This window comes from Catharus ustulatus, chromosome 5, assembly GCF_009819885.2.
Source record: "Catharus ustulatus isolate bCatUst1 chromosome 5, bCatUst1.pri.v2, whole genome shotgun sequence".
NCBI lineage: Eukaryota > Metazoa > Chordata > Aves > Passeriformes > Turdidae > Catharus > Catharus ustulatus.
The window spans coordinates 15,263,681-15,290,453 of NC_046225.1; the positions used below are offsets into that span (position 1 = coordinate 15,263,681).

A 26,773-nucleotide genomic window follows, 5' to 3' on the forward strand; every position below is an offset into this window, starting at 1 on the left:
GAGCTGGAAGATCTGTAGAAGCTAGAAGAATATTTTGCATGAGAATCTCAGCATCTGATGAGTGCAGCTTCGACAGATGTAGACACACTCCCACTAACTTCCCTCCCATATCCATTTCTCAGTTGTGTGTTTGCTGGTTCCAGCTCCACCCAATGTGAAAGCACATCATTCATGTACCAGGTTATCCCTACTGAAACAAACCTGAGCTCTGCCTGTCACTAATAATGCAGAAGGGTTGGGGCCTGCAGCAGTCAGCCCAGATATCTCTGCATTTATAAAAGGGAATACCCAAGGCACTTTCCTCAGCTTCCCAGCTTTTCATGAGCTAGCTAGCCAGCCAGAAAAGAGAACTAAACAAGCCATTAAGCATGAGGGCTGGTCCCTGCTCCCGCCTCTAGAAAAGAAATCCACAGAGATAAAGCAAGGAGGAGGCAGAGCAAACTCATTCCTGTGATCTCTCTGCCAAATGGAGAGATTTGTCCAACAGAGGTCCCTAGCATCTGGAACAGCATGCTGCACCCCACCAAAACTCAGCTGCTCCCAGGAGCCATACCAATTTGAACAAACTACTGAGTTTTGCTGACTCTCTGCCAAGGTAATTTTTTAAGAATAAACAGGGTGTATCATACATGGCTGGTCAGGGAGAGAAAACAAACGTGCACAAACTTAAGATGGTGAGGAGGAAAAAATTAAACACACGCACAGCAGGATACCTATGCTGGCCTTCAGTTTGCTTGGTTGCCAAATTCAGGCTCAGAGGGAGAACAGCCAGAATGACACACTAGAAAAAACATTTGTTAGTGGGATGGAAAGCCTTCCACCATCAAGGACCATGCCTGCTCTGTTGAGGCGCCTCTACCTATGGCAGCCTCACTTTATGCATCGTAGTTATCAACATTATTTAAAAATTTAACCCAGGCACTTCTGTAACTTGTGTCTCTGCAGTTCTGTGCCTTTATCTGAAAAACAGCTGTATTAAGACATAAGACCTCTTGTTTAAATTATAGGAAATTACTGTTCTGTTACTGTTCTGTTCTTTTAAGAGAGAGGTAACCCCAGGGAAATTTCCAGCTACCGTAGGGAAAGGAGAGTGGTACGATGCACTTCCTAAGCACAGGGACACACAGGAAGCAAGCTGCAGGGCAAACTGGAACTGCTGGCTGCAGCACTGGGTAAACACAGAGCCCTTGGTGCTGTGCCAGACCTGCTCATGCACAACAGGCAGCTCACAGCCTTGTGCCCACAGTGCAGGTGCTTTCAAAAGCTGAGCTGCAAAGCCACTCATGTCCTTGAACAACTGCAGATGTGAAGTCCGGCTATCAATACAAAATTACAAACAACGACGAGGAGACCCTTTGTAATCGGTTTTCCTTCCTTATTTGGCTTATGGGTGATCACTTGCTCCTGTTCTTTCTGTTTATAGTTTGCTAGCTGATACCTCTTCTAAAGTTGAGGTTTAGAGCATAAACCAATCCATAGTTGCAGTTTTATGAGAACTGAAATCCTTCAGCTTGAGCTGTCTCTTTTACATGTGCTTCATCAATATCCAGTCATTCATTAGCTACATTAGGGAAAAAAACAGTAGGAGCAGGCCTATAACTGGAAACAGCTTATCCAACGTGCAATGCACAATTAAGGTAAAGAAAAGCCTGCTTTGGTGCCATTTGGTACCAGCTCATGTCAGAACTGCTTCTACCTAACACCTTAGATACCAAATCCAAGACTGAGAACTCTTTAAAGACTTGACCTTTGCATGACAGGGAACTAAGATTTTCAATCTTTGCTCTGGAAGAACACATGGTTTTTGCCAGAACATTTAATGACAAAAACTAAAAATACTTTACCAAACAATCAAACAGGAAGGAGGAAATCTGCATTTGCCACAGACAGTTTGGCCCTGCTCAGGCATGGATTACCCTTGGCAAGCATTTCCAAAGGTAATCTCCCTGCAAACATGTTCCTAAGGCAAGTATCCATATAAACATACACAGTCTTTGGAGCACAACTTCTCTGCATACATCTATGCAGTGTAGTGAGCAAAGTCGGCAAAAGTCTAAGCAAGCAGAAAAAAACACCCCTTTTTTTTTTTAATGTAACTAAAGAAGGCATCTGCTGCCCCTGCAGATTCTGTTGTCTAATACCAACAGAGAAGACTGTACTAAATCCACTTCACATTTCAGGAAATATCTTCTCAACTTGTTCTCACTGGTTATATTCTTCAACAGAACAAGTTGGACAGTAATTTTCTATTCTCATTTTCATGGAAATCAATTCATCTTATTAACTCAAAGTCTGTCATATTCCCCCAGTGCCTGGATTATTTTGGAAGAGGCAGTATTTTTTTCACACCAGTGTTTTAACTTTTGTTTGATATTTTTGAGTACTGGCTCACCACTATTTCCTTTGTTTATCCAATAGTACAGCTGACAATAAGGAAAGAATTGGAATTTCAAATAGAAAGTGTCATCAAAATTTAAGGCCACAACATAGAAAACACAACTACAGCTCGCTGAATAAATATACTCCTCTATCTTTAGTCTTCAGTTAGAGGAGGACAAACCACACTCAGAATTAAGACAGCACCCAGAATAGTGGCTTAAATCTGTACTGTTTCCCTAAGGACAGATTCTGCAAGATGTTTCAGAAATGAGTAAAGCTGCTGACGCTAACAGCCATAAAGCATAGACATGGATGTGCTCAGAGACAGGGCCAAAACCTGACATGTTGAAAATGGTTTGAAAAGTGTTAAGTTGGTCCTTCCACATACAGGAAACTTCTACTCAAGTCATCAAGAATGTTTAAATAATTTCTGGGTCTTCAAATCTATCAAAGATCTAGCTGTCCAACTGGGAATCACTTTATCTCAAATAACCCAGGGGCATCCTACCATTTACATATCCACTTCCCCCAGCTGCAGCAAACTGTTCCTTACCTTGTAGATTTTTCTGCTTTCCCTGCTTTATAACTTACTCCATCCCTGTGCTTGGCAACTGAACCTCACATACAATAGTTGCACTCAGTATCAGAATTCCTAGCTACATTTTCTGTTTTACCAGTCTGGATAACTGGGACTAATGTAGGACTCTTAAGATGTGTGTGTCATACATCAAATCCCAAGAAACTGTGATAATACTGATTTTTTTTTTAAAGGCTTTTCATCACTTCTCTCTTTCTTTCTGTGCAAGTGCTCAGAGTAACGTTGTATTTAGGTTGGATGTCAGTATTCAGCAGAGAATTTCTCCTCCTTTTATAAGAGTCCAAACAATTTTATCTGGTCTACTTCCTTCAAGTTCAGATTGTTGAGTCTAGAGTTGTACTAAAATTATTATGAAAAACAAAACAAGGTTATTCTGGACACACAGAAGGAAGCTGATTCCACTGTGCCCTGACTGAGGAAAAGACAGTCACCCATGTAATATGTGCTGCAAATTATACTAATTCCTTGGAACTGAGAAGGCATTAGAAGGCATAGAATAGAGCTTCAGTAGATAAAGTGATGATCAAGTGCAGCAAATGGATGCAGAAATGTAGAAACAAGACAACCAAGATCAGGAATATCAACACAAGGCTTTAAAACTAATGTTTTTGTTAAAGCACTCACTCACTACAAGACCTGACTCTTTCACAAGGCTGTTGCCAGGATCTCAGATTAGATTACACCACTTGGCTTTGATTTCCTAAACATCTTCCAATTTTTCTCCAAGATTACTTTGGAATTAGCTCTTACTAGTATAAACATACTATTCTTTCCCAGCTATAAAATAAATTTCATTTGGACTCACAGGACAGGCGGAAGGTAACTGACCTCATGTCTTTGCTCAGAAGGACAGAACACAAGCAAATGTATCTTTACCTGCTGCCATTCCTTGTAGGAAAAAATAAAAGAAACCCTTCCTCATTTAGTCATTCCATCGGTGAATCTTGATTTACTATTACAGGACGCAGCTCAAAGCAGCAAATTCTGGGTCCTGTTTGCACAGGACAGTTTAGAACTGAAAGCTTTACTTCTGTTCCTTTCTATACAGAGAGTAGAACCCTCAAATATACAAACTTAACATGTGTTTTTTTCCTAATTTGACAATGGGCATTTTGGAGAATACTTGGTACCATGCAAAAATAATGTTGGGTATTTTTAAAATAAGCTGAAAATCCAAATAATGGGATCTTCCTAGAAGCTGAAATTCACATGGAAATAAAGGGGTTTTTGCCTGTACCTCTTGGGAACACTGACATGGTAAAACAAGATTTCTTCCCCTTAAAAATTAACATCTACACTTATATTCTGCGATACATTGCAGAAAACTCCTTGGCTATCTATTGAGCAGCTGGAGCAGCCAAGACTAAATTAGCAAGCCCAAAATCACTGGTGTCAGGGTTAATTTTTGGTGATACACTTAAAATGTACATGCACAAGAATGCAAGCAGATGCAGACTGAGCAACTTCAGTCTCATAAGCAACATAGCAGCAGCTGAAGTAGAAAACTGGTAGGAAAAAAGCAGTAGAAAGTAAGCAGTAGGAAAAACAAACAAGCCCTAAAAACTCAGAGGAGTTCGCCATTGGCCAAGCAATCTTCTCAAGTCACTAAGAAGTGAATGTTTCTCATCAAGAGTAAACAGGAGCTCCAGTTTATGTGGCCTCTCAATAGGCTGGATGGAAAACCAGAAACAGCCACCCCATAAAGCAGCAGTAAATGTACAAGGGAAAAGCAGCAGCCCACAGTGAACCTGGAATAATACACAGGGATAACTGCATCAAATGCGATGAATTTAACAGTTAAGGCAGCAGGTAAAGAATTCAGAAAACTCTAAACAACAAAATTATGTGCCACTGTGTCTGTGCTTTGCAATTCCCATGATTTCTAACACCCTGTGCAGAGGACATTCATTCATCTGTCAAGGCTCACCTCTGAGGAAATATGAAAACACCACAGAGCACATCCTCCTCAGGTGACCATGTTCTCCTTCCTATGCTTTCTTACAACAAAGAGCCTTTATAAAATGTACAGGTACGGTTACTGAACAAGGCATAATTTGTGTCTGCTTAAAAATGCTCAAGTCCATATCTATCACAGCAATTACTTCTGCTGACACCTGCAGCCAGACATCACCCTCTGAGTCAGTCACTGCTACATTAGGTCAGTAAAGAACAAGCACAGATGGGTAGGAAGTCAGTGTCTCAAACAATTTGCACTAGGAAATGTCTATTTTTTTAGTTGAGAAAACCAATACAACCGTTGTGTTATATTTCATCTTGGTGGCATGTGAGGAGGAGGGGTCTAACAAAACCCATGTTTAACCCCAACAGATTCCCAGAGATCAGTCCCAGCCTCGTGGACTTAAGCTCTGAGGTGACAAGCTCCACTGCAGGAACTACATCATTTAAGGTGCAAAGCAGAACAAAGGTAAGATGAACATGACAGAATAAAAGAAAAAAAAAAGGCAACAAACAATAACACCAAAGAAAAAACCAACCAAAACTAAAGACAATTGTTACCCAATTCACCATGAAACACTCTCCTGCACAAGACAATAGGCTTAATCACCAGGGAGAAATTAGAAATGTTATTCTTGAAGACTTGGATAAGGCAGGTTTTTTTACAAAACCAACAAATGCTTTTTTGTGTCAGCTTTCATCAGTAAGCAAAATCAAGAGTGATGGAAACAAATTACTCTGTCCTGTATTACCAAAGGATTATTTTGAAGAGTGAGTCAAAAAGGAGCACCAAAATATCTTTAATTCATCCAATAAAGTTACTGTATTGAGATTGCTACTATCAGGACTTGCACAATGCCTTACAAATGGAGCGTACCATTTGCCAAATCATGGAAATATCACCTTTTCTCAGACATTCTTCCTAGTACAAGTATCCTTCCTAGCATGACAGCATCATCATGATACCAGTTGTCACAGACTGGGTGTCTTGAATATATGGTACTTGCACAAAATCTGAACCTTCTGTCACCAGCACATTGTACATCAGAGGAACCTCAGTTCTTTGGTAAATCCACAGATTATTTTCTTGCAGGATGTTGCCTGCAATACCTATATCCTGCAATAATTTATTATCCTAAGATCCTGGAATATCCATCAGCACTTCCTTCAAGGACAGATGCAATTAGGCTGCGTCAGTGGCTGAATAACATCCAGCATCTTACTATTGGAACAAATCTTTCCAGATAAGTTATCGTTTCCTACCCCTCTGAATAGCATACCCCATCAGTGTGCCATTGACTAATACATCATGATGTATTAACATTACTGACTGACATCTGCAGTGCACAGTATTTACTTCATCTCAGTCCTTCCAGGAGACTCATCATCTTTCTGTTAGTGTTATGATGCATTCTTATTACCCTAGCACTGGAAATGCTTTTATTAAGGCTGCTGTTGCTTGCTTTCATTTTACTTTTAAAAGTTTTATTTTATTGGTGATAACTGATAATCAGTAAATGTCTGGAGTTCTTTAAACCATGTATTAAGGGATATCTCTGCAGTTAGTCAAGTCAGGCATCCAGGGGGGAAAATGGTTAAGAATTGTTCAGTGTCACCAAAATATGAGTCACTTGGATTTAGTGAACGACTGCTTCTGTTCCACTATGGTCTTGACTAGAAGAAACTGAAATAAAAGTTCCAGTGGTTACAGCCCAGATGCCTTTTGCTAGTGTGCTATTTGCTTTCTAAGTCTCACTAGCAGTTCTTGCTGCACTTCATAATGCATTGTTTTGCAGTACTGTGAATCTGGTCTCACTAGAGGAAAGCAAGAAGATGAGATCTATCTCATTGGAAAAATACAGAATACAATCCCATTCCTATTTGTGGATTGCTGATCCTAATTAGTTTCATGACATTTTCATGGTAAGCTTAGTTACCCCTGGAAGGACTGGAAGTACTGCAGCAGTGTTTGCCATTCCTCATAATGCATTTCACAGGAACTACAGGTAAGGAAAGCCTGAAGATCTCCCAATTAAAGCCTTCAAATTCCAGCAGGTGATTCAAGCAACAGATTAAGTATTAACAGAAAACACAGCAATCCGAAGTCATTTCTCTCCCTTTCTTTTGGATGCATCCTGAGGCATGACTGATAGATTTCCATCTCAAACAGTGGCATTTACAATACTAGGGAGAGTTCTTGTACCATTTGATTTTAATAGCAACAGTAAGGCTTTTACCTTTCAAGTCAAAAAGCCCCATTTGCCACTCAGCACACTCCCTTTGGATCAAGCATAAATAGGAATCTCTTTCAGCTATCCTATACATAAAAGCCATTCTAGTAACTGTCCATTCTTCTCCCACATGCAAGCTGTTTTCAAGGCCAGTCAATTGACTCCGGGTACTTGAGATGTATTTTATGCTTTCCAGGTGCTTAATAAAAACCTTTCAGCAGGAAAAAAACCCTCAACTAGCTCTTAGGTTTCTCTTGCAATACCATTGTCATCTGTTCTTTATCCCTTTAGAGCTCCCTATGGATACTCCCCTCTTCATCAAGATCTTTTTCCCTAAGAATAACCCTTCCAACAAGAACAGGATTTTTACATTTGAATGTTTTAAAGTTTAATATTCTGCTTGCCACAGAGGTCTATCTTAAGCCCCTGTCGCAATTTCCTCAACTTGACACAAAATAGATGCAGCGAGAGTGGAGGTGATGCCATGAGCAGAGGCTACATGAAATCAGAGAGTCAAATGAAGCAACATAGCTGGATACCTAATCATGGCAATACAGGCTGCTGCACTCATCTCCACATGCCTCATTTAATTTTATGAGTATTTTCCAGAACCTAATGTATGCCTGATGACCTGTGTACTCAAAGTTTTTAATTCCAGAGATTTTATCAAAGTGTCATGGCAAACGACCTCCTCCTCTAGGCAAGCAGCCACAGAAACGAAACGGGTCACTTCTTGTAACAATGAGGTAATTAAGGCTATTTCTTCTAGAAGAAAAAAATGCTTCCCTTCCTTAACTACTCAAAATAATGCTTTAGAGTCACAAAAACAGTGGAGATTACTACTTTAATGCACTATAATCCAGGACAGATGACAAACAGACCCCTCATTTTTTGGCCCCACTAATTCATCGTGCAGTTTAACCAGTGCTGGTGAATTTTGTATTAAATACATATATAAAAGACCTGGCATACAGATTTTCTTGGGTTGTTGGTTTTTTTCTTTTGAATTTAATCTCATTTTTGCAGTATATACCACAAGCACCAAGATTATTGCTTGCCCCTCACAAGCAAGCTACAACAGTCAAACCCTTGCTGCTCCCCAGCTTCTGCAGTGCTGTGGAAGAAGGCTCCTGTGGCAGACATCCAGATCCAAGAAGGCAAAACTGAGATCACACCAGGTAACTCCAAAATTAAGAAACTCGCACCTGCTCCCAGAACGCCTTTGTCATGCAGATTTTCTCATTGTGAGGAAAGCTGACACCTTTCACTCTTTGAAGACAGGAGCATTTCTAAGCCAATACACAATTCCAGCATTTAGACTCTACAAGAAATGTGGAAAACAAGGGAGTGATCTGGCAGAGGCTCCCAGTGATTCACACTTGCCTTGCGCTGTGCATCACTGTCTGTATCAGGTATGGGGGAACAGAAACTAATGGATAAGAATGCATACTAAATCTCAACAGCTAGTGAGTGAGACTAAACCAGATAAATAACACTAAGCAGAAATTAGACTTCAGAAAGTACCCTCAGGTTTCCTTCCATTTTGTGTCTGACCACCTCTGCAATCTCAATGTATCTCTGCAAATCCTCTGTCTTTGCTGCTAGAGATGTGTTTACCTCCATTTAGGGAGAAGCAGTTCTGAAAGACTTTTAGGCAGCAGCAAACAGAAATTACCCACTTAGAAGGAGACCTGCAAGGAGTGTTTTCCATGCAAACAATGACTGGTAGAGGAATAGCATCATATGCTTCATCTACACCAAGCCTTTCACAGGAAATTCCAAGCACTAACAAGTTAAAAGCTTCTCCTCTTTTTAACCCTTTTTCCTGGTAAGTCACTTTCCCCCTGTCCCAGGCTAGGATGTTACAATAAATGCCCATGAGATTGTATTTTGTGAATCTCTGAGGTAAAACTTTTGCTGTCAGCCAAAAAACAACAGCCCAGCCCCCTGTAAGTGACAGAGGAGCTGTGTGATGAGCCCCATTCCTTACTGAGCCCCATTTCACCCAAGCTCCCTTGCCCACCCAAGCCCCATCACCCATCTAATTGTGATCAAACAATACAGACTGAGGAGCAGGAAGAAAATGTAATGGGTTACACAAGGAAAGAAACTTTCTGTGGAACCGGATCACACTGCATCTACCATTTAGCCCACAGTGGGATTCAAATCCCTTTCAGAGAGGCTGCCAAAACCCTTGCCAGCTCTCAGCCAGAACCAGGCTGTCAAACACAGACCAGGGCTTTGTAGCAACCAGAGACTTCCTGCTTGCCAGACCTTGGGGACCAGAAGCAACAGAAAACGCAATACTCTTGTGACTGGCTTCCCTGCCACTCCCAGCAAGTTGCTACGCTGCTAATGTGATAACAGAGCTGAAAAAAATCAGAGTAGGAAAACGCATCCCAGACTGTAAAACCATTCCTACCTGATGCTTGCCTACAAGTCATGCATAGTCAATCCTGTAACTGAAATATTTCAGCAAAACTGTATGCTCAAAAAAAAAAAAAACCCAACAAAAAACACTGTTACTTCTCCCCCTTAAAAAAAAATTGTAATTGTGGTTTTGGGAACTTAGGGATACTGCAGTGGTAACGTCCCGTTAATTTCATTTCTTCAACCTACCTGGCAAGTCTCAAAAATGAGACAGATGTCATGAGTGGTATAAACAGAGAGCAGTATTCAGCCCAAAAAAAGCAATGAGCTAGGGGCCTTGAGATTTGAGTTCTAGTCCAAGTTTCTGCCAGCCAAGCAAATCTGGGAAACCCATGCTGCTATTCTGTGTCTTTCTTCTTCCTCCCCCACTTCTAACACATCTGTTTCAACTTAAGCTCTCCAGGACAATGACTCTCTGTTGCTACAATGCCCATCATGTTGTGTTTCCATTAGGAAGCAATGAAAACCTTATATGCGTGTAGGATACCCAGGCTTAGTTCTCAAAGATTCTGGCACAGGATTTTATTTTCTGTGTTTTCTGCTGCAGGGAAACAGGATGAAGTCACCCACTCATTGCACTGGAAGCAAAGTAAAGAGGAATTTGGACTGTGAATCCCATCTTGACAGATCAGGAAATGCATCTTCAAGTAACTGTATGGAGCACAAGTAAATAATGCCTTGCCAACTCTTACCCAGACCATAAAAATCAGAAACAACTCATTTTTTTTCCATATTTGGTGTTTTGTAGATGGCCTGGAGGGAAGCAAAAAGTAATGCAGTATTGGTCCCACTTTGTGGGGTGAACAGTCTCTAAAGAGCAAATGAGAAGTGGACTCAGTAACTAAACTCCTTCAAAGCCTGTGAAGCAGCTATATGCTACAGGAGGGCAATAAAAACCCCACTAAAATACACCAGAGTGCTTCACTGACCTATCTCTGAGCATCTACCTACAACAACTTCCTCATTATTGAAATTATACTGGCAAAAGGGACATAGGAAGAGGCTCCCAAAGAGGAAATAGATATCCACAACACAGATCAGGGTTTAAAGGAGAAAGCAGAATCACAGACCGAGCAGAATCATATCTGCTCAGTCAGATATGTACTGCTAGATAGGCCTGGTATCTCCTGCCAAAATGCACTGCACTATTGCTGCTTTAATACTACTTTACAAATATTTTTAATCACTTTATCCATCACCCTGTCTCCAATGAACTCAAAGGTTAAATGCTCTTGCACACCACTTGCAGTCCTTCCTCTGTACCAGGAAACGTTTCTATTAATTACACTGAACATGTGTCATCATCAGGATAAGAAATACAGGACTGGTAAAGAGAAGAACTGGGAGAGTGAATTATAAGCTTTGGCTTCATAAGATGAATGAGCAAAACAAAAATCTAATACAAGTGAATCCCAGTTGATTTTAATAAAATGTAATTACATTAATCAGTTGAACATTTCCTGGGGAAGAAAAAGCAAAACAAACTACAGTGACATCACAAAGCATGAAAATCTTTTTAGGAGAACGAAGAGCTTTTTGTCCTTGCTTAACCTTCATCACTCAAAGCTAAAAAGACAGCCATTAGCATTCACATTACCAGGAGCAGTCCACAGGAAAACTTTATGAGATCATAAGGCAAACTCACCAGGTCTTTACCTTGCAATATACTGTTACAGAATTTTAGTCTGCAGTCTCATTTTACAAGTATTTTGTAAATACTTGTAAAATATAAAATACTTGATGGTACAAGCTGAGACGTCAGTAACTCTGTGAGTTGTTTTTGTGAATATTATTGTCAAATATTAACTGTTTATATTATTTGCAGGCTGAAAGCAAGCATTTATTTTATATTGGCTGTTCAGTTTTAATGGAAAATCCAAACATTTTGTGTATGAGATGATGTATGACACATTTTGTTATGAGCATGGGGTGAGATGCAACCAGTGATAACTGTGACAGAATGCCATGGATAGAAAAGTAAACAATTTAATTGACTTTTAAATAGATTGGCTTCTGAAAAGCTGCAATTGATTTCCTAATATGGGAAGGATGGCCACAATTCAATATCTAATTCCATTTTGTTTCCAGATTTTTTAAGGAAGGATTGATTTGCTTTGGGAACTTTTACTTAGCAGCTTTTCTGTCAAATAAAAAGATTTTTATTTCACTGACAAGAATAGGATGGAAAGCTTTAAAGCAGTTGAGGGGTTGGGTTTTTTGGGAGGTGTTTGTCAAGGTCAGGGAAAAAAAATTACAGTAATATCAGACCATAAATCCTGAGAGATTTCTAAATATACTTCAAGGCCAGATTTTCAATTTCCATGAAGCATATAAACTAAACTAGAAAGAGAGAGTTTTTAGTGACATGATAAAGCACTTAGACATGGTCTGGTGGTTTACAATGTCACCTGGACCCTTTCAAGGTTTGTTTTTTCCCTTCACACCCCTCTTCAACCCTTTCTCTGTAGATCCAATTTTTCTTTCCTAAAATTACAAATTTGCTGCATTAAAGCTGCAATCCCAGGAAACCACTTAAGTCACTGATACAACTTACATACCTATGGTCTCTCAAAACCTTAATCACACACCCTTTTTTCTAAGACTCAAAATTTGCCAACTCTTCTCACCCTCCTTTGACCAAACCCAAGATTCCCAGGCCAATCCTGCTTTTTCCCACACAACTCACAATTCCAGTGTGTAACATCACTTCCATAAGTATTTTACCATTTCTTCCCTGTGAAATAAATCCACTGATCAAGCAAAAAGGACAAGAGCACTGAAATGGACCTAAATGAAAACCTATGCCTCAATGGTCAGGTGTGTTGATGAAAACAATAATTGTTGTCTGAACCACAGTTATTTCTATTCAGGCTATCCCCACAAGGGGCCATATCAAACTTCACCACTTGAACAAGTCCAAACAACAAGGAATCCTAGATCAAAGTGGCCATTTCATAGCCTCAAGCACATTTGCAACACTTAAATGATATTTCTGAACCTTAACAAAAATAAAATGTGTATTTTTTTTCAGCATGTCAAGCAAAGACAGCTGTTTGCTTCATCAGGACAGGTCACCACTAGTTAGCATTCAGCTGCCAAGCATGAACGTGTTTGACAATTATTTCAGTGGTACAAACTGTGCACGAGTCTCCCATTTCTGTGATTAAGTTCTCAATGCCTCATTAAATGAGAACACACACCGGTGACAATTACAGCCCGAGGTGCTGAAAAACCTCACACTAGAGTTTCCCCTTTATCACTAGAAATCGGCCACACCAAGCTCCACACATAACTAAGTTTTTCAGATCCATAAATTGAGCAAATTGCTGGTGCATAAGGTCATTTAAATTCAGCCACACACAAGGCAAAAAAAAAAAAAAATACTACAATTAACTCCTAAGCAAATAAAAAAACATGTCCTCAATTTCATCTGGGATGCTTTTCTTTATATTTTCATGAGTGATTGTACAGCTGCAGGGTGTTCTGTGTACCTCAGCTTTGTCACAAGACATAACACATGACTTGATCACAACCTCCTGTTTGTGTTGCCACTGGTGAACTAGTTAAAGCACAAGTCTAAGGTTTGACAGTGGGGACTGATGACAGCTCTGTCATTGTTGTCAAACTATAAAGCCCTCAATAGTTTGCAGTAGAATGAAATTAAGTAGGCAGTGACTTCCCTCCACGCTATTCCATTGTTCATTTTCTTCTGGACTATCCCTCTCTGTTTTTTAGCCTTCTCCAATTTCCTCAGGACATGATGGAAAGACATAGTACATATTTAAATAGCTACTGCAATTATCTGACTACCAGGAGAATGGAAAAAATAAGAAAAAGGCTGAATCCATGCTGCTGAACTTCTCTTGATGGTGGTGTTCTCCTTTTTGCTAAATGGAATCTTGCCCTGCAATAGCATCTGTGTTTCATGACCCCTTGCTCAGCTTCTTTGAAGTGTGGCTTTCCTTTGGGAATTTTCTGCTTAGAATATAGTAATACAGTGGGAGCACTAGCATGAAGATGTGCTCCTTTCAAGAGCTTAGTTTGATGGAAAGAAGCACTGGAGTATGTTTTGTGCTCCTGCAAACCATTGGGACCACAGCACTATCGGAGCTAGTCCAAAGCTGACCATGAGGTAATAATTAGCATCTCACAGCAACTTTACAAAGCATGAAATTAAAATTTGGATAACAAAGAGGAAAGATTGGAAGCAGTCCACTGTCCAGAGTCTGGAAATATTTGAATCAAATCATGGTGTTGCTCCATGGTCTCTAAATTCTTGAGAATTGTAGCATTTCAATGATGCTTTTAGCTACAGCTGATATTAATTTGGAGGTTTTTTTGTTTGACTTCTTTTTGTTGTAATTTTCAACTCCAGTATGAAGGAGTGAATGTGAAAACTACAGCATGAGAGAGTTCTGGTTACAAATTACCACAATTTGCACTGTCACAGAACCATAACAAATTTCCAGATTTCTTTGTGATCAAACCCACAGCAACTATAATTGTCCTTGGAGCAACCATCTAAGTGCTAACCTTTCAAAAATTCATCCATACCCATCACCATATCATGTTTTCCTCTGCGGCAAGATAAAAAATAAAAGGTCTTGTAAGGTTTCTGTCAACTGTTTCTCACTTCTTCAGAAGCATTATAGCAATTTTTTTTCTTCAGCTGAGTGAACTGAGCCACAAGGACTGAAATGTTCCACATATAAAAAAAAGAAAAAATTGCATGATGAAAAGAAACTAGACTTGGTTCTTTGTTATAACTCCTAGTCATTACTCTACTTTATCCCTTTAATTATTTGGTATTTCTTCATCTAAGCCTGTTAGAGGAGCTAGCTAGATGTAGCACACTCAATTAAAGCTGAGCTTCAGCATTCAGCTCTTTTCTATGTGGAAATTGCTATTATGAGACTCTTGTTGACCAAATAAGAACACCAGTGTTCTCTTATGACAGAGCTGGTGATGAACTAAGAAATATCCCTCTCATTAAAGGTGCAGCCATCTCACTTAGCATTTCAGGTCATTGAAATCACTGGGGGGGAACTTCCTCCTGAAAGAATAGCCCTGGATTTATGGTGACTAAAGAGAAGCTGATGCTTTAAGTGTTGAAAGGAGGTGTGCAAATATTAGATGATTGTAAATCCGCTTAAGAAAGTGTAAGGCTGTCAAGGCCAACTGTTGCAAGACATTACTCATTTATACAACTTAACAGCTCAGCATTCCTCCTGAATGCTATAGCCCCCCTGTCAAGACAGGCAGTGTATTCTTTTGCTACAGACACACAAAAAAGTCAACTTTAAAAGCCAATACAAATGCAGTCATGATTCTTTGGTAAAAACTTCATTTTTCTGCTTTTGGGCTTTGGGAAATAGGAAACAGTTATTTCCTAGACAGGTATATTGCCCTGTTAGCCACGTGCCACCCTGGGGCCATGTACAAACAAGCAAAATGCTTACAACAGAAACTGTAAGGACAATACATACATTCTGAGCCACATGCTAAAACACTGCTCTGCACAGCAGCTCTGCCCTTAGTCTAAAATGAATTAAACAATTCAGTGCATCATGCAGGCTTTCAGATAAGGCTCTCTTCTGTCTGTATCATGACAAGAGCAGCACAGGTAAAAGGCTCTTCTTAAAGCATGTGTTACAGCAATGTGATTATGTTCTGGACATAATTTGGTTGTCCATTTACTAAATGACAATGAGTTCATCATCCTGCTCACTATGAACATCCAGTGCTGCTTGAAGAAAATGAAAACAGGATCTTGGAGCCCAGGGCTGCTGTGCAGCTGGAGCAGTACACAAGCTCTGCTCTGCCAAGCACCAAAACATGGCTGTTCTGGTCAGGAAGAACATCTGACATAACTTTACACTAAGGAGCCAAAAATTCACATTTCTGACAGCACTGACAGCAATTTAAAAGATGAAAACCCAATACTCAGAGTGCATACAAATTATTATTTTTTTAATGCAGAAAACTTTTCTCCCACAGACACTCCTCCCCACTTCTTTTTCCTTACAACAATGACCTAATATTTCAGATATCCATCAAAAATGTTTCTACCTATTCCTCATCTCCATGTTTCTAGATCCATCATTACCATCTTATTTGAAGCTCTTCTGTAAGGGATCTCTATCACATTTAAGCCCCCCTAAAAGCTCAGTACCTTTAACCTTTAATTAGAACAAATTCCAACAATGGAAATTGCCTTATCTGTGGTAACACAGCAGTAAGCCTATTCCAATAGCTGATTTTAGGGGGTTTAACTAGAACATAATTTTATGTAGCTTTAATAACCCTTTATAACCTAGAATAACCTAAGAACTTTGCAATCTGCATGTTGTGATCTGGACATTCCTTGATGTCAGGACTCTACATTTTCTTTCCTCTTCCAGCTTCAAGCAACATTTAATGGAAAATTATAACTAATTTTCCTCCCAGCCCGAAGTCCCATACTCCTTTACCATTTTCCAAGAACAGACAACATTGGCAAGATTCCCACAAAATCTTTTTCATTTGTTATGTGCTCTGTTTTAGTTTTCACAGGTATTAGCAAAACAATAGCTCAAGTTATGTCCTCGCCTTCCAGATGGTGAAAGAAAAAACCATTCAATGGCCATGGTTTCCTTTTCAGGCAATAATTGCCCTAACTTGCTACACTGTGTTTGCTAATTAGACCAAACTCCATGCACATATTCACATCAACACATGGATTCTAGGCCATTTGTTGCAAAGCTCTCCTAGCCACATTTGAAGCTACTCCTGTAGATAAATTAATTCTGTGTGTTAAAAAGAATATACAGAAAAGTATCTGCAAGATCAGCCTCCAGGCTTCTTGTTTGTATCAGCAGCAATATTTCACCAGTGTTATTCTGTATTACTCAGGGCCTCTGCAATAGCCCAGTTTCCATACTGGCTGTCACATGTAATTTTTATGATCTACTTCTTCCACAGCACAAAAGGCTCCCTCCATCAGCACCATCACACAGAGCACCTCCAGAGCTGCACTGAGGGCTGATACAGATGCCTGGTAGTTCAGCTGAGCTGCTGGCACACATATGAATGCAATAGTGCCATTCATCTCCTTGACTTGACCAGCACAATCCATCCATTGGCCATTTTGAGCTGTGTGACTTCAGAAGGGTCAGACAGACCAGGAAACTCACACAAATGGAGAGGGAACTACAAAACACATCATAAGCTGTGCTCTGCAAAAGCAGCATTTGATGACTTTCTATGTAAAATTTTGGTTATTCTCTTTTTATCCGTACTGAGTGTTATCTCTACTGCAATTTTCACTGTAGAAAACTGACAAAACACCAACATCAGAGCCACGGCCTGAATCTGCTTCATATCAGTGTCTCCAAGGTAAGCCTCTACGTTTAAAGAAAGAGAAGGGTAAATTAAATATTTTTAAAAGAACCTACAGTTCAGACATTACCTCCTGAAAGCCTTGCTATCTTACAACACCACGCTGACATTCATTTTCCTCAGTAATTAGTAGTACCTTTGTGCCTCAGCCAGCTAGAGGCCAGATCATCCACAGTTCTGAAAAGATGTAATAAAACATAGATATTAGAATTCACTGAAGTATGTTGAATTGTTTTCTTCTGATTTATCCTTTACAAAGTGCCACACTAAGAGTGATATTCATACAAGCAAATGGCTTTAGGTAGACCTGCATCATGGATACCTGATCTGCTCACTTAATTTTGTTTTCAAAATTACTTGTCCCATCCCTATTACAGAAATCATCTGTCCTCTTGCATTCACACTAATATTTAGATTAAATCGATATAATAAAGTAAGTGTAAGTAACTGGCTGAAAAATTGAAGCCTGAAAATGTAAAAAATGTTTCAGAGCGTGGTTGAAAATCATCTGAGCTGACCCTGGAAGCTTCTAAGGAACTACTCAGTTCTATGTCTAACCATAATTAGGAATTTCCTGCAGTCTCTGAACTATGGTCCATGGGAAAAATTAGGAGATACTGGAAAAAGGGTCAGCAATTTGCTGGTGAAAAAAATATCATCTTGCAAAAGAACTACATTAAGAGTAGAATACAGTGGAAACAACATAGATCTGAAACATTTGGTAAGGCATACTGAGAAGAAAAACTAAACAACATCCAGTCACGACTAAACTATTTCATCAGAGAGGAAATATTTACCAATAAGCTTGTTTCAAAAGAAAATACAGAAAATGGAAGTACTTGGTGAAGACAAGACAGACATGAACAAGTATAGCTAGACAAATTTTTGAAACCCAGCAGGTGTGTCTGCTACCCACAGGAGTGTTTTAAATTAGGTCAAATGTATGTCTTAACAGCTGTTTTGCCCAAACATATGCTGAGCCTGCATCCTGGGGTTTCAGATTGGACATCAGGAAAAGATTCTGACAGGGTGGCCCAGTGAGTGGTCAGTGGAACAGGCTCCCAAGAGAAGTGGTCATGGTACCAAGCTTGACAGAGTTTAAGGAGTGTCTGGGTGATTCTCTTGGTTATGTGCTTTAGTTTTAAATAGTCCTGTGAGGATCAGGGAATTGGACTTTATGATCTTTATGGGACCCTTCTGACCTGAGATATTCCATGACTGTTGCAGGCCTGGTCTGGCCCCACTAACTACTGTTTGTCCTTCATGCAAAGCATACAGACAAAAAGCAGCAGCTTCACTAGTTCAAACAATTTGAGAATAACCTTTTTTTCCTCAGCCTTATCTAGATAAGTAGTATTACTTTTTCAGTCTTACTTCACCACAGATACAGAAAATGGTTGTTACTTTAGAGTTAATGAGAGCTAGAGTTATAGCAGCCCACAGCACCAAAGTATGAGCACAAAACATAAGGTATGAAAAACACTGGTTCTTTGGGTGAGCAAAAATGAGCATTTCAAGCACAGATTTTCACTGATGAACCTGCAGCTTCAACAGACTGCACAAGACTAGAGAGGTCCAGTGGTTCTTGTCCTGTTTAATATCTTTAGTGATGATCTGAATGAGGGGATTGAGTGAGTCTACCATTAGCAAATTCACAGATGACGCCAAGCTGGGTGGGAGTGTTGATCTGCTGGAGGGTAGGAAGGCTTTGCAGAGGGATCTGGAGCGGCTGGATCAATGGGTTGAGGCCAACAGCATGAGGTTACCCAGGACCAAGTGTCAGGTTGCAGCTGGGTCACAACAACTCCAGGCAGCACCACAGTCTGAGGGGTGAGTGGCTGGGAAATGGTCCAGTGGAAAAGGACCTGGGGGTGCTGGTTGACACCAGTTGAACTTGGCCAGCTGTGCTGAGGTAGCCAAGACAGGCACTGGCACCCTGGCCTGGATCAGCAACAGTGTGGCCAGCAGGACCAGGGCAGTGATTTTCCCTCTGTACGGGGCACTGATGAAGCCACACCTGGAGTGCTGTGTCCAGTTCTGAGCATCTCAGTTTGGGAAGGAAAACTGAGGGTCTGGAACAGGTCCAAAGACAGGTAACAAACTGGCCACTCAGCCAGACTCATGAGAGTGTTTTTCACCCTTCCACATTTGCTGGTCTTCTCTATGAAAGCTGACTTGCCTGTCCAGCTGTTATTATCCCCTCACAGAGCATTGCCCTCATGTCTCTGCCTACAGTGAATGCAAGTGTCTGATAAAGGAGCATAACTGCGCCAAGAGAGTCACTTAACCCGAGTGTTTTAGCTGACAAGAGGCTGCACAGAGGCTGCACTCCAGCAGGCTGATTACAAAACCTCCAAGGCAATAGTAACTCAACTCTGATAGCCAGAACATTGCCAGAATTACAGTAGTATTTCATCTCTGAAAGGAGTTGTTCATTATCTTGCCCAATGATCTCATCTCAGGATCCATCACTCGCTTGTTCAGTTGTTTTTCTTTTTACTGCAGTATCTGGAGCTTAAATCATGAACTCTTTGAAAAAGGGCCATCTTGACTGAGCCAAACTACAGGGGCATGTGAGCAAGATGCAAAAGTTAAGTTCAATCAGAGCTACTTCAGCTTATCAGAGTGGGAAGGTAGCAAAAAAATACTTTAACTGCACACAAAAGGTTCCCCTTGGCTGGTACTTGTGCTCCCAAATGTGAGCTGACCTAAATCAGGCATAAACTCAAAAGTGTCTCCTTAACCCTTTTTTCAGTCAAACTTTTATACAAAATTCAGGCATGAAGCACCTGCAACAAATCAGACATCCAGCTGAGCACAGACAAACAGCACTCTCCAGGTATAAGAACAGAAAGAGCAGAGTGCAGAAGATAAAGGGTCACAAATAAAGCTGGTAAGAGGCCCAAAATTTGCATTTCTACTGAAAAACTTCTCCTGCACCTCCTAACCAAGCAGCCCTCAGGTACTGGAGCACACAACTCAGGAACAGTCTCTGGGTATGCCAATATGGGGCAATATTCACGCTCTACTTAATCCAGGGAAATATTTGAATTATAGTTAGACTAGATACTAATGTGCAAGCTGAGTTATACTGTAATGCCAGAGTCTGCTCAGTTTCTGAAACAACTTAGAAAGGATATGAAGAGCACTACTACATTATTTCTAAGATGTAGATTGCAAATACACATCACTGTCATCAAGTAACACTGAGCTTTAGAAAGTTAAGATGTACGCTTGGGCTAATCACAAACTAGGTAGAGTATTTCTTTTCTGTTTTCCAGTCACTAGAGTCACTTTACCTTTACACAACAAAAACTTTAGATTTTTTTTTTATTAGACTTTTTATGGAATATAAGAAATTACCAAAACAGCTCAGAGATGTAAGTCCTTTTAGAAATTAAAACTGGCATTTTGGGTCCTAACTACTGTTTTTAGACTTTAAAATTGCACATTATTTTGGCATTCTGAAAAAATACATTTAAGTGGAGTCTTAAATCACACTAAAACCTCTACAGGCTAAATGCCAGCAACATTTAACACTGGAGAATTCTGCTGCAGCACTATAATCCCTACATCAGTGGAATTGAATAGGTGTGCTTATAAAATACATGCAACTACACAGATGTCCTTTACTAAAGAAAATATTTGACCCTATTTCCATTACACAGAAGTTTGTATGCCAATGAATCCAGCACACAATATATTTAAATTTATTATATATCATTTTTGTTGGGTTTTCTTATTGTAGCACATACACATAAATAAAGGGACAGGGAAATAATAAATTACATGCTCATAAAATACTCTCAACTCTGCATAGTAAATGGAAGAAGACCTGCTTACTGTTTCATTCAAAGCAATCAGACATGCTACTGAAAATGTACAATGGAGAAACTGGTTAGAGAGGAAAATAAATCAGGACATTTCTTCAGAGAGCAGCAGTTGCTAAATACCATGAATTGGTGCTGTACATTTCCTATGGAGCTCTTTGTGAAGGCAGTAAAGTTTAAAGACACATTTACTTCACAGAAGACTGATGACCCTCCTCCTTCCAAGCAGTCCAGCTGACCTTACTGCTCCACAACTTTTTTTTTTTTTGTGGAAAAAGTTAATCTGAGTCCTCTTGCTTGGCACCCACAGGAAGGGGAATGAGCTCTGGAGGGAAAGCACAGTAAATACCAGCTGATAAATTTTCACATGTGTGCATTAAGAGAACCAGCAATTCTTAAGACTTGTGTGTAACAAAGGCAGTCTAGAGTGCTATTTCCCATTGAATGTATGATTTTTTTTTTAATTGAGCCGAGTCACAGCTTGTCAAATATGAAAGGCTGACTTTTTAACCTTTGGTTTGTCTGAATCATAACAGGAAAAATAAATAGATGATACAACTAGTAAGGAATTTGTCTTTTTGATTTTACAAAGAAACAGTTTCCCACAATAAAACTCATACTCCAATTCTAAGCTTCTGAACAAGACATTCTTCTAAAGCTTTGTATCCATTGATATTATTAAATCAGAAGTTTCTATTTTCATGTCTTTTCTTCATCTGGAAAATTTAATGCTTCAACATGCTGTTCTTTTAAATCAGAAGTTTATTATTACAGCTATGGGGAGGGTTATTGCTGCTTTAACCAGTAAGTTAGATTTTCATCCTGGCTCCTGCCTCAGTGCTTGATGAACAGAAATCTGAAAACTCAAAGCTGATAACATCCATTTTCCAAATGATGAAAACAGGTATACTTCCTATTTATTTTTTCCATTGATGACACTAAGCCATGTCACACCTGAGGCTCAGCTTTGCATCAAAGAGGATGGGTTTTGGATTAGTTTCATTGCTTTTATTCTAAAAGTAATGGTAAACTGATTTGAGTTTTTGTTTTTAATTTAATTCTTTAATTCTTGATGGCTGCTACCTCCAGGGTACGTCTTCCAAAACACTTTATTAATACAAAGAATTATTATTTTTTTAAACTTCCTTTTACTCTTTGAGTTTTCATTAAATTACAAGCTAAAATGTGTTCAGAACTCTTGTGATGTGATCCTGGTCCAGACAGAGCTTTATACTGGCTCAGCCCAAACTTGTGCCTTCTGTGAGCTTTTTTAAATCATTTTTTGGTTTTCACCTGCCTCTTGGAGGCTCCCCCTGCCTGTCCAAGCTCACAATACCTTCCTTGCAGACAGTCCCAGCTAACCCAGGCTTGCTTCTGAGGCAGCCGAAGAATGGGTGTGAGTGGAAGAAAAATTGAAAGACAGCAACCACACTGAATCGAGTTTGTTACAGCTGAATATGAGCTCTATTACAAAATACAGAAAAACGAGAACAGCTGCAAACATTAGGCTGACAAAACAAGTAAGAACCTAGATAAATGGTTCCAGCTTTACCATGGTGTGACATAAGGAGTTTTGATCTTCACTTAAGATCAGTGTGCCTAAATCCACTTAGGGTCAGTTTAAACCGCATCAGTTTAAAACTAATTCCAGCTGGTGCCACTAAATAGACACAAAGTGTGCCTGCTTTCTTCTGTCACGTGGTTCACACTACTGGAATACCAAACTTAGTTTCCAGTCCTGACTTTCTGTTTCTGCCACTGTGCCAGACAGAATACCCACCCCAAAAAAGCAGTGGCAAGGAAGCATGCAGTGAAAGACCCAATAAGATTATTCTTCACTGATTATATAAGAATAATTTAGTTGTGCTAATCAGATGTGGATAATCAAACATTTCAACTGTAGGTAGGAGTAAAAAAAAGTAAGCTGTCAAGTTAATTTTTTTAATATTTAACTTGGTAGCCCAGTGTACTAGGCTGATATACCAGGAAGGAAAATTTATGCTCCCTTTCATCACCAATGTGTTAATATCACCGTTGAGGAGCAGCTCATCAAATACAGAGCTCCAAGTCAAATTTCAGCCTGCTCTTATAAAATCCATGTGCCTGAAATCAGACAACCAACAACAACTAAAACCACAAAAACCCTCCAAACAAAGAACAACCCACAAAGCCAAAACAAAAAATAGAAGAGACATGCCCAATACATATAAAAGTAATTCCAGGTGTTCTCACAGTTTTCTGAAACACCATCTTTGTACTTTCCTCTCTCACAAAAAAAGGTGCTTGCCAAGTTACCTGTATTTTGACCTATCCTGGAACTATCAATTTATAATCACATCAATCATGAAAACAAGATGTGTAAACTATGAAACTTTTCAGTGTCTTAAAAATAGAGCTGCTTGTTGTTTGCAACATCCTGTGTACACACAGGGAATGGGGAGACGAAAAAAATGTAAGCGAAGCAAATAACATGAAGGCTGTTCTGAAGAAGAGCACTGCATTAATATGCTGATAATCTGGTCCATTACAGCCCTTTAAGATGTTTTGATACACGAGATGAAAGGAAAAGTTGATCAAGAGAGAATAAATTACTTTGAGTGTTAAAAGAGACTTTTTTCCAATAATGTTACAGAGATCTAACAGTATGGTTAGGGCAAACAGACTATTGTAAAGAAACTACCAAAGATTTTGCAATATACTGAGCCAAAAATATTACATGACTATGTTTTAAGGCACTTCTAGACACAGTACTTGAGCTGTTTACTGAGCAGTCCACAAGCAGCCTACTCAGATATTTGATTTTATCGACGCAGGCCACCCACATCTGACCCAATAAAAGTGCACATGTGCAAGAAGAATCCCCCCAAAACAGTACATCTTTTTTATATAATTTGACCTTTAGCAAACAAAACCTCTTCTTTTCTGTCATGTTCCTACAGAAAGAAATCCAGTACATAATTTCATGGAAAGTACACTGGAAACATTTTTATATCACTGAGCACGGCATTAAGTCAACAGAGGATTTTTTTTCTGAGACTTGCCAATACCTCAGCATTTCTTTTAGTTCTGGTTTATGGAAAAATATCAATACAAAATGTTTACACATCACACATGTATCTAATGGGCAAGGTAGACCTGAGACTCCCTGAGGGAAAAATGAATGGACAAAGTAGAGTTGCTCATTATAGGAGGTTCTGGACAACATATGCTGACAATTACTATTACTGCTCTGAATATGTGTATTTTGCTTATACTTCCCTTACAGGAGAGGCAGGGTGAAAAAAACTGTGTTTCATGTTTTTTCTTTTTCCAAAGTCTACAGTTTCTTAATAGAAAAACACTTGTGGGCAATTTGTAAGGTTTGAGAACAAGGGAACAAGGAGAGCAGGGAGAAATAGAGCCTAAAGCAAAAAAAACCCAAACAAACAAACAAAAAAAAAAACCAAAAAAAAAACCAAACAAAGCTCCATCAACCACCAGAGAACAACCACCATGTTGTTGCAGTTTGGTTTAGAAACCATAGCCTGCACTGACTGAACAATTGGGTTTATACTTTCAACTTCTTCCTCATGTGGGGATCCAGTTCTCATGTCTCAAGTCAAACATGAGTACCTGGGAGAGAATAAGCCCTTGGCATAAAATGAACATACGATGTTTCTATGTACAGCACTGAAAGGAACTTTCTCTTCTAGAGACAGAAAAAGTGAAAAATAAACTGTTCTACTGCAAAAGTATTTGCAGCACCACACTATTCTCATGCCTCTTATCAGTCAGCACAGATGTCAACAGACACCAGGGAAATGGAGAGCTGTGGGATGTAAGGCCTTCCATCAGATACAGGAACACCTACAGGACAGGTCATGGGGAAACTGAGCTCTGCCATGGCCAGAGTTGTGTTTATGTAACAGCTACAGAGAAAATCACTTTCGATTACTGTAGACTAATTATCAGCCAAGATGCATTCCCTTCCCTCAAACACCACTTCAGACAGATACTGTCAGAAGACAGGAAACATCTAAGGATTTTAAAAAAAAAAAAAACCTCATTGCAAATAAGACCATATTCAACATTAAAGGATGAGCAGCATGAATAGCCTTTTGTGAATTAGATGGCATACTGCAGCTGTGCCTCAAAGCAAACTTGGCAGCAGAAGATGCTGTGTAATGAGCAACTAATAAAAAGCACCCAGCACATGAGTGCTGAAAGATGGCCTCACCTCTTTTATGCAGTTACTCAGCTTCTGTATACACCTAGACACCTTGATTTGCTCATCTCTAAATTCTTTGTTAAGCACAGCAAGCAACCATCGTGACTCACCACACTCATCCATTTTTCTCTACCTGAATAAAAAAATGTCACAAATTTTTTCAAGGAAAATTCAAGTTTCAAAGGTGCTAAGTATAAAGTCAGAGGTCATGAAAAATGCTGTCACTATTAACTTGTGTATTTCACTTTACTTAGTCATCTGTCTCCATGACTTCACATTGTAGCTTTTCAACAATTAATCCTACATTTGAATTGTAGAGGAACAAGATAGGTCTAACAGCATGTTAGGTAGCAATGGCACTTCATTTCCCATATAAATGACACTTTCTCCTGCTATTAATATTTCATTATATTAGGTCTGTTTACCAAATGGCTAAAAAGTGCAGATCAAATGTAAAGGAAAGGTGTTACGGTCTACATTTTATTAGCAGACAGTGTGCAGGTGTGGAGTAAGCCTTTTGTAGGAAGAATGGCAAGCTGTATCCTCGGTTATCTGGCTGGACAGCACAGTGGTGACTGATGAAAGCTTTTCTCCTTGCATCCTACAGGTTTTTTCCAGGGCAGCTATTGTCTCACTATACTGCAATGTTAGCTCCCAATAAACATCTCACTATTTTGCTCAGTTGTGCTCAACAATCCCCTTTCAAAAACAATCCCCCAACCCCATCAAAACTTACTGCAGTTTTCTATTTTCTGGTTTTGCATGTCTCACACTATGTAATTCATTCAGATGGTGACCAAGGGATTTAGTGTTGAGGTCAAACATAAGTTAGAGAAGAAAAAAAAAATCTCATGCTAAGAAAAACTGCTTCTTGTGTACTTAACTTTTAATGCAGCATGTACTTGGAAGCCAGGAGAGAGTTAAACCTGCCCCAGACCTTGCCAGCTGCTCTGTGCACTTCCGAAATAACCTTGGGAAAGAGCTAGTCTGTGTCCCAGCTCCCAGAATGCCAGGCATTCACACATTACAGCAACAGATGCTCAATTACAGCACTGCAGCTTTCTGTACTGGCACACTTTCATTTGTTCCCAGCCATCATCCCCACTGACCTCCTACAGACCTCAGATCGAAAACAAAGCTGGGCAAACTGCATTCAGGATCCCAGACAAAATGCAGCTTTTCCTCAGTATGATGTTACCTGACAACACCAAAACTGAAAGCACACCAGATTTCAGCTACAGTCACAGTGTCACAAGCTGACAGTGTCATTAAGACAGTGCTTACATCAATAAAATTAGCATGTAATAATTGAACTTGGCAGAACTCTTTCCATCCCAAGAAACCAGCATCAAATTTTCCAGATTGCTTAATCATCACAAAACAAGATGTAATTGGCCCATACAAAACCAAGGAGCATATTCTGGTTGTTCAAATGTGTCACAAGGTGTCCTCAGATATTGTTGAAAAAGATGGCCCTTAACTTCAGCCTCACTCACAAGAATCCTTGAAAATCCACCGTTATTCATCAATACCCCAGACAGTTGGTGAAGTTTGTATTTCTGCAGACCTTCTGTGTAATGACTGATAGTGAAAATTCTTTTTCTGCATTATGAAGGGGTTTCAGAGTAAAATCCTCCCAAGCACACAGAACAGTCTCCACAGCAGCTTCTTTTCACATAAGTGTTTGCCAAAAAGATGATACTCATGGGAAAATATTTTTTTACGCTCAACTAGGAATGCTCAAACAAGTTCATTCCTATAACTG

At 39.6% G+C, this 26,773-nt stretch overlaps 1 pseudogene; it reads left to right on the forward strand.

The window, feature by feature from the left end:
- Positions 1-629: 629 nt before the first annotated feature.
- Positions 630-26,773, forward strand: part of LOC116996408 — a 30,852-nt pseudogene continuing 4,708 nt past the window's right edge.